At 31.1% G+C, this 8,182-nt stretch overlaps 1 protein-coding gene across 6 annotated transcripts in view; it reads right to left on the reverse strand.

The window, feature by feature from the left end:
- The window catches only part of LOC143251120 (uncharacterized), a 74,582-nt gene extending 70,150 nt beyond the window's left edge, over positions 1–4,432 (reverse strand). For 4 of the 6 annotated variants that reach the window (XM_076502490.1, XM_076502487.1, XM_076502488.1 and 1 more), the window contains exon 1: positions 4,295–4,432. The gene's annotated coding sequence lies outside the window, so the exon portion shown is untranslated. Of the gene's footprint in view, positions 1–4,046; positions 4,184–4,294 lie in introns of those variants that run through there. The other 2 variants (XM_076502489.1, XM_076502486.1) reach the window with 1 other exon arrangement.
- Positions 4,433–8,182: the final 3,750 nt, after the last annotated feature.

Consider the following 8,182-nt stretch of genomic DNA (forward strand, 5'->3'; position numbering starts at 1 on the left):
GCATTTTGTAGACAAAAAATAATCAAGATTTATAAGTATTTTTACTAAAAGCTTGTCCATCAATATACTGAATCAGTGTTGACTACAAAATGATTTTAATGATATGAGTACTAATACTTTTCTTAACCTCCTATATAAATTTCAAATGTCTTCTGCAGAAAAACTTTATCTTATCCACCATAACTTTATATTGGGTTGGATGATTTGACTGAACTTGCAACCACAATATAAAATTAGGTAATTTTTTTTTTTTAAATAAGATAACTGCAAATCGAAACAGAAGCCAAAACTATTTGTCATAAATAGCTTAAAACTTACAAGTACACATCAGTTTCCACAAGGTTTTATTTTATTGACCTTTGAACAGTGTCTAATAATGCTGCCCCATAAGTTATAAATCACCATCAATTTTTCTGGCTCTCCAACAATGCAATAAGAGCCTTTAAAAATTCAGCTAAACTTGTTGATATAATTATCATGAGAACAAATTAGAAACTGAACAATGAATTGGACAATGTCCTGTACAGAAAACAGCAAAATATACTACAACAAATATGGATTAAAACTTTGACTTTCTATTGGTTATAAGTAATATAGTATTAAACATCATAGAGAATTAATGGTAATTTGTGGAAGACAGGATGTGACAGGTGGGTGTGGCAAGTGGGTCTGATTTTCTCATTCCTGTTCCATAAACAAGATGAAAGGCAATAAAAAATATGCTTTGCTTCAGCAATATCTATGTTATAATGAATAATTTGTTAAGTTCCATACTTCTGGGATGAGTGATAAATAAACCAGAGAAGAAAAACAGAGAGCAAATGTCACAATTCTTATTGAGGACATTCTTAAATATTTCCAAACACGCTTAGGATAAATCCTATTTCATGGCCTCAGAATTCACCTTCTGAAAATAAGGAAATAAATTTCATTGCAAAATATAAATCATTATGTAATGATCATCTTTCTGAATGTTCCCTACATCATCATGTAATTGATCATTTTGTCTGAATGTCCCCTACATCATTATGTAATTGATCATTTTGTCTGAATGTCCCCTACATCATTATGTAATTGATCATTTTGTCTGAATGTCCCCTACATCACTATGTAATGATCATCTTTCTGAATGTGTACTTTTAGTTCACAAAACCATTATGAATTATTTCAAGAAATCTCTCTCCTTCACTATCTAACTCCATACAATGATTAGTACTGCAAGCTTTAGGTTAACCATGAAATTTCCTAGACTCCACATGTACACACAGATGTTTAAACACATTTTGTTAAACTTATTAATACATAAAGTTTATTGTTGGATCATGAATTTGTTGTATGCATAGTCCTAATAACAAAGTATTATTCACCATTAATATTGAAATTAACCCCACTGTTTAATGCTTAAAATCTTTAAATATTTCATGCAGAATATGAGTGATTTCATCCAAACTTTTTGGACACAGTTTTAATACACAAAAAAATCATAAAATACAATATAAAGAATAAGTCAGTAATTTTAGAATTAAACTTTCGTAACAAGTGTCACGCTAATGATGACTACACATGTAATGCTTTCACAATGAAACGTTTATTCTAATCTATAAAGCAGCCTTCTTTATTAAGTTTTTTATTGAAATATAATTTTTAGCATATTTTAATGTAATATTCTTGTAAACTGCACAGCCTTCTAAATTTAGATCTAGAAATTACACAAATCTGTACAAATTTACTATTTATTTCTGGTGTAGTTGAGACATCTTTTAATACAAGTAGGATTATTTGTTTTTATAAATAAAACTGTTATGAACTGTCTTACATGTGTACATAAATTTATTCTTTTCAAATAGTTTCTACTGTGTTTTTAAGATTACTTTTACATTACTAAAAGTTCATATAAATATCATTATTATATACACAATTGACCTTTACATAACAGGAATGTTGTAGGTAGCAGCTTCAATTGATGATGGCCACCAGTTTAAGGGGTAATGAAATTTTGCATTACTTCTATAAACAAAACAAAATTGATATAAAACTTGTTTTGTAGTTGGAGTGTTGAAATTTCTATTAAGAGAAAAAAAGAGATTTGGATGTTGCAAGGGAAAAGCCCATAAAACCTTCTGTTTAGCCTTAGTAAAGAAAAACAACACATTCCTAGTTTTATTTACAGGAATTTTCAGTTTAAATAGAAAATTACTGTAACTGCACAAGAATGGTAAAATGCCATTTGAATTACTGTAAGCTGTCTTGGTCTCTCAGCTACAAGGAGGACATGAAAATTGAAAAGAACACAGAAACAGTATACTAGAATTATATCTTGTTTAAATAACTTAAGGCATAACAAGAAATGGTTTTCCTATTGTTTCATATGAGCATAGAAAATCAGTGCAGGTTTGATTCAGGTGTTCAGATTAACAAAAAAATCCTGAATATGACCTAGGAAAGTCAAAACGTTGTTCTCTCTTTGACAATAAAAGTGTTAATACCCATACCAGCCATTCTAAGATACAATTTAGAAATAATACTGTTTAATAAGCTATTTAAACCAATAAGATAAATTATGAATAGAGACTCCAAACACATACATTTAAAAAACCCAACTGCTTACTCATTCAATTCAAAACACTCATTTGTCATCACTACTCTCACACTTAATCAGTGATGTTGAAAAACCCACTTATAGTGAAAAATATTTATGTAAAACCAGCTTGTTGGGGTTGAGAAAATTTTTTATGTAGAGGAACGAACAACATTTCAACCTTCTTGGTCACCATTTGCTCCTCTACGTAAAATGTTTTCAACCCAAACAAGCCGTTTTACATAAATATTTTCTCCACACTAAGTTCTCTACCACATATCTAAGAAATGAGATGTTTTTAAATAAAGTCCTATGGAAACGATGGGTACATTGTTTAGAAGACTAGTTGGTGATCTTACATTTATTACACAGCATAAATATTTACCACTTCTTAATTTTATTGTTTTGTCAATAAAAATATTTGAACAATTCTATCCACCTTCATATTATAATGTGTTCAAAATTAAAATTATCATCATTACATTAAATTTGGTTCTTGTACAACAGTAATTACTGATAAAAACACAAAAACTTAACTTCTGAAAGAACCATTCAATACACCTAACTTTTAAAAATCAGACTATTTCTTACCCTAATAATTTGAATAACAGAAAAACTTAATCACAGTTACAAAATAGCCACAGCTTTATTCCACTTTAACATGTTTGTTTTTCATTTTATCAACTGTTTCCAGCTGTACAACAGTATTCAATTGACTTGTTCTTTCAAAATGACATTAAGATTCTTTATGATTTAAATAATGCACATAAAAATTTATTTCAAAATGCTCTCAACTATAGCTTTACTGCAGTATTTTTGTACATATTACTTAAGGTGAACTCAATACTAAACAGTTATAACATTGATACTGACTCTGATGTTGGAGCTTTGTACAATCTTTTACGTTGTAGCATAGGTTAATATAAGCTCAACATTTAGTATTTTCACTTATACTCAAATTTTCCAAAATCATAATGAAAATATTTTTGAAAATATAAATTTGAACTCTAGTAAAGTCTTCATAAATAATTGTATAACATTAGTATAACATTCTACAATTACTAATGTTAAACAAGTGAAGACTGAAAACAAAAAATTATCATTAAACGCAGCTGCAATGCACTTTGTACTTACATATTGTAGCATTTGTATGCTTAAACGTTAAATTAATACAGGCTATTCTAAAAGTCAAAACATACTAAAGACATAAAACTACGACATCAATTTCGTTCTTGTTTGGAATATTGCATATTAGTTATTAAAATTTAAAGCGGTTATTATTATTATTATAGTATTTTCTACTAGTAGTAGTACTACAGTTACGCATACGAATAAAATTTTTATTTTTAGTTTTATAGTTTCACAGGATGAATGCAGGGCAAACTGTACAAAAATACAAAATTAAACCGAAAAATAAAACCTTAACATTTATTCTTAGCCAAATTCTATGCTTATGGAATATACATACTTGTTTATGACAGAAGTTTCTTTATAAATTAAATGTTAAAAGCAACTCAGCTGTTCGATCACTAAGTCTTAAATCTCTATAATTTTTGCGACATACATCCAACGTCAGCCATGTTCTCGTCGTCGTTTCATACACTTGCTTTCCTCACTCCAAAGTATCGAACAAAACAGTAACAAAATTAAAAAAAGCTTCTTATGCTATAACACATATTTACGGACAAATAAAATATTATTGCAATATATATTTACCTTCCTGAAGTTACGATTCCACATTTCCCAAATAAATGTAGAATTGAATCGGAAGTGTTTAGCTTCGTTCGAGATTAGTATCATTTGCTACGTGTTTAACTACGTTCCCACTAGAGGGAAATAAGATTGTAAAAGGGCGTTGCACATATTGTATTATTTTGCTCTTTAGTTGATATAGAATATCCTTGAGAACCTGAACATTTATTGAATATTAAAGTGCATAATTCATTGTAGTATAATTAGTTAAGTCTATAAACACATTTAATTCGTGAGTACAAGGTTATGCGTATCAATAGGATTAAAGGATGTTGAGTCCTGGTATTAGGAAAAAGACTTCGTAGGCGCTGAATTTAAAAGATGTAGTGTGTGTTAGACGGAGCATTCGTTTTTTATAATTATTATTAGTTAGTAATAAATTTAAAGAAATGACAGTTCTTAGTATAAACGATGTTGTCATTACCCCTTGAAATTAGCTTTCTTTAAACAATTCACTGTTCCTTTAAAAAGCTTAGATAAAGTGGGAAACAGGAATTAGTAGCTAATAGATAAATAATACACTTGAAACAACACTGCATTTGAAACTTGGTTATAAATATAAACTTCCTATATCTATTGAAAACTTGCGTTAAAAAACAACAACAATCAATTAAATAATAAAAAAAATTTTCTGAAAAGGAAGTAAATGTAGGGATGGCTAATATCATCAGTAACGGATTTAAGATTGTGTGGGTCCTACATCACATGCAATTTTACATAGAATAAAAGTATCAATAGGTCTCCAATTCGACCATGGGCTCTAAGGCTGAGGCCCCTCTAGCTCCGACCTAAATACGCCACTGAACAGCAAACCTTCAAAAACAATGCAACCAAGGCAGCAGCAATGCCAATTGCATTTTCCCTACATAATAGCACAGACAAGAATTAACATACAGCAATATAGGTAACTATCCAATCACAACTGCATTTAATTTATCCTATTTTATCTGTTAACATTTTACTACATTGTGTGTCTGTACTATTACGTAGGGGTAATGCAAATGCCATCCATACTATATTGTTTGTTTTGTTTTTGAAGGACTGATATATCCATTTTTACGTATACTTCCTTTTTTGGAAAAGTTGTTCTTTGCTTGTAATTTAGATTAATCGAACTTTTTAGTATGCCTCAAACTTACTGCTTTGTTATCTGGGAGCGTGAAGTTTTTCATTCTTATCTATTTTAGAAGATTTAATTTAGTGTTTACTTCAACTAAAACTAATCATTTTAATAAGATATTATTTATAAATTATCATTTATTATATAATAGGAAATAAAAAGGCCCTGCATGGCCAAGCTTGTTAAGGCGTTCGATTCCTCATCTGAGGGTCGCGGGTTCGAATCCCGGTCGCACCAAATATGCTCCCCCTTTCAACCGTGGGGGCGTTATAATGTGACGGTCAATTCGTTGATAAAAGAGTAGCCCAAGAGTTGGCGGTGGGTGGTGATTACTAGCTGCCTTCCCTCTAGTCTTACACTGCTAAATTAGAGACGGCTAGCGCAGATAGTCCTAGAGTTGCATTGCGCGAAACTCAAACAAGCAAATAAAAGGTATTGTCCATTTGATAGCCCTCTGTAGGAATTTAATATGTATGAAAGCCGTTTGTATTTTCGAAAGGCTGAGTTCCAGCAATGGCTTTTGTGTTAAATCGTCGTTTAGTTACAAAAGTGCGGACTGATATTGATGTCAATCTATATTTCGAAAATTTAAAATAAAATGCCTACATATTGAAACTAAAATGTGTTTGCTGATTTGTTAATTTAATGTTTGCGTTGATTAAAAAGGACTGTTTATTTTTTATACCTTAGGTGTCATACCAAGAAAGTAGTTTAATCCAGAAATGTTTTAGATTTACAATTGAATTGATATTTTGTAATTGATGAAAAATCTCATGCACTTGGGCCTAGGCCAGATGACTCCGTGTTGCGTTCTTCACTTTAGGCTTAATTATAAAAGAAAGAAGTCTTCATCATTGAAAAAAACAAACAAACAACGAATGTATGTGGTTTAATCAATACGTTATTGAAATTCATGAAAAGATGATTAAAAATAATATATTGTGGAAGTTCTATCAATAACAAAAATTAATATTTGATTGGTTATTTGCAATTAAACACAAAGCTACATAATGGGCTGTCTGTGCTCTGCTCAGTACTGGTATCGTAAAGTTGTTTTTAATAGTGCGAGTCCGCAAACATACTGCTGTACCATAGTGGTACGATAATCATTATGAAAGAAAATCATAATTACGACAAAGAACAAGGGTGCGTTGATTATGTTTTATTGGACTCCATAAAAAGGGTGAGAGGAATGATAGGCTACGTAAAAGTAGTGGATGGTCTGTTTTGAATTTCGCGCAAAGCTACACGAGAGCTATCTGCGCTAGCCGTCCCTAATTTTGCAGTGTAAGACTAGAGGAAAAGCAACTAGTCATCACCACCCACCGCTAACTCTTAGGCTACACTTTTACCAACGAATAGTTGGATTGACCATCACACTATAACGCCCCCTTGGCTGAAAGGGCGAGCATGTTTTTCCTAGAGAAAACAATTTGAGAGATTTCAGTCTCTCTTCGTGTGACAATCCATCCATCTCAGTCGCCATTCTAATTACACTTTTCTGAATCCTTTCTAACAACTCAATTTTTTCCTAAGGAAAGGAGCCTAAGACTGAACACAATACTCTAAATGTAGCCTAATCAGTGACCTATAAAATGAAATTATAACCTCTTAAGACTTGTGTTTAATACTTTTGCAGATATAACCTAAAATCATATTTGTCTGACCATTAGTAACAGCACACTGCTTGGATGACTTTAGAGACTGATCAACTGTCACTGTTAGGGTTATTCCCACCTAAATTATACTTATAATTCAAATTATGATAATACACATTCATTATCTTGCATTTATCATAATTAAAACCCATTTGCCATTTATTTGTCTAAATCACGAAATAATCTAAATCATTTTGTAAATTAGCATCATCTTCTCCACGGCTAACAACACAACGATTTTTTAAATCATCTACAAATATAAGTCATTTATTGAACATTCATTTGTCTATGCCATTGATGTAAATATTTGTGTAATACTGACAGTTATTCCTACAGATTCCTCATAAAATTAACACTATTATAAGGCAAGTTTTATCTAGTGGTCTTCCGATACTCAAATCTACTGATAGTTGAAGTTTTAATCCCTTTGTCATTATGGAGGATGTTTAGCTTGTAGCTTCAGGTAAAGACGTTCTGTGAGATATGATTATTGCTGGTACTTTCAGATACAAATTTGAACGATTTTTTTTACTAAAAAATGGTAAGTTCTTTGCATAATGCTTGGCTGAAATGTTCTATCGTTCCTCCAGTAATCACACCATTCCTTAAACTACGCTGACTCAAAGTATTTCGCTAGGTTAGAGCAAAGTTTCATAGGTAAACCGAATCTTTTGAAAAACTGATCAAACAATACTTTTGGACTGTGACTGCTTCTTGATTTGGGGTTGTAAAATCTTCTGGCTACTTCGTAAAATAAACCTTTATCAGTTTTTTGGCAGTGGACTCGTGATGTCAGTTGCTATAGGTGCTTCAACGTGGCAAAGTTTGAATGTTACTCTCTTCAGTTTATATTACTCCATTTTTGCAGCACATACTTTAAATGTTCGACAATATTCCTCAACATTTCTTCTCATGCCACTCCAATAGAATATCTCCCAAAGTCGAGCAAATGTCTTCTTTATTCTAAAAAGTCAACCTTAGGTACCATCATATGACTCCCACAAAAAGACTGCTCACATTAATTCGGGAATCACTGATTGTCAACACATATTTTTCTCATCTTTATTTTGCAAA

The sequence above is a fragment of the Tachypleus tridentatus genome, chromosome 5 (assembly GCF_004210375.1).
Source record: "Tachypleus tridentatus isolate NWPU-2018 chromosome 5, ASM421037v1, whole genome shotgun sequence".
In the NCBI taxonomy this organism is placed as follows: domain Eukaryota; kingdom Metazoa; phylum Arthropoda; class Merostomata; order Xiphosura; family Limulidae; genus Tachypleus; species Tachypleus tridentatus.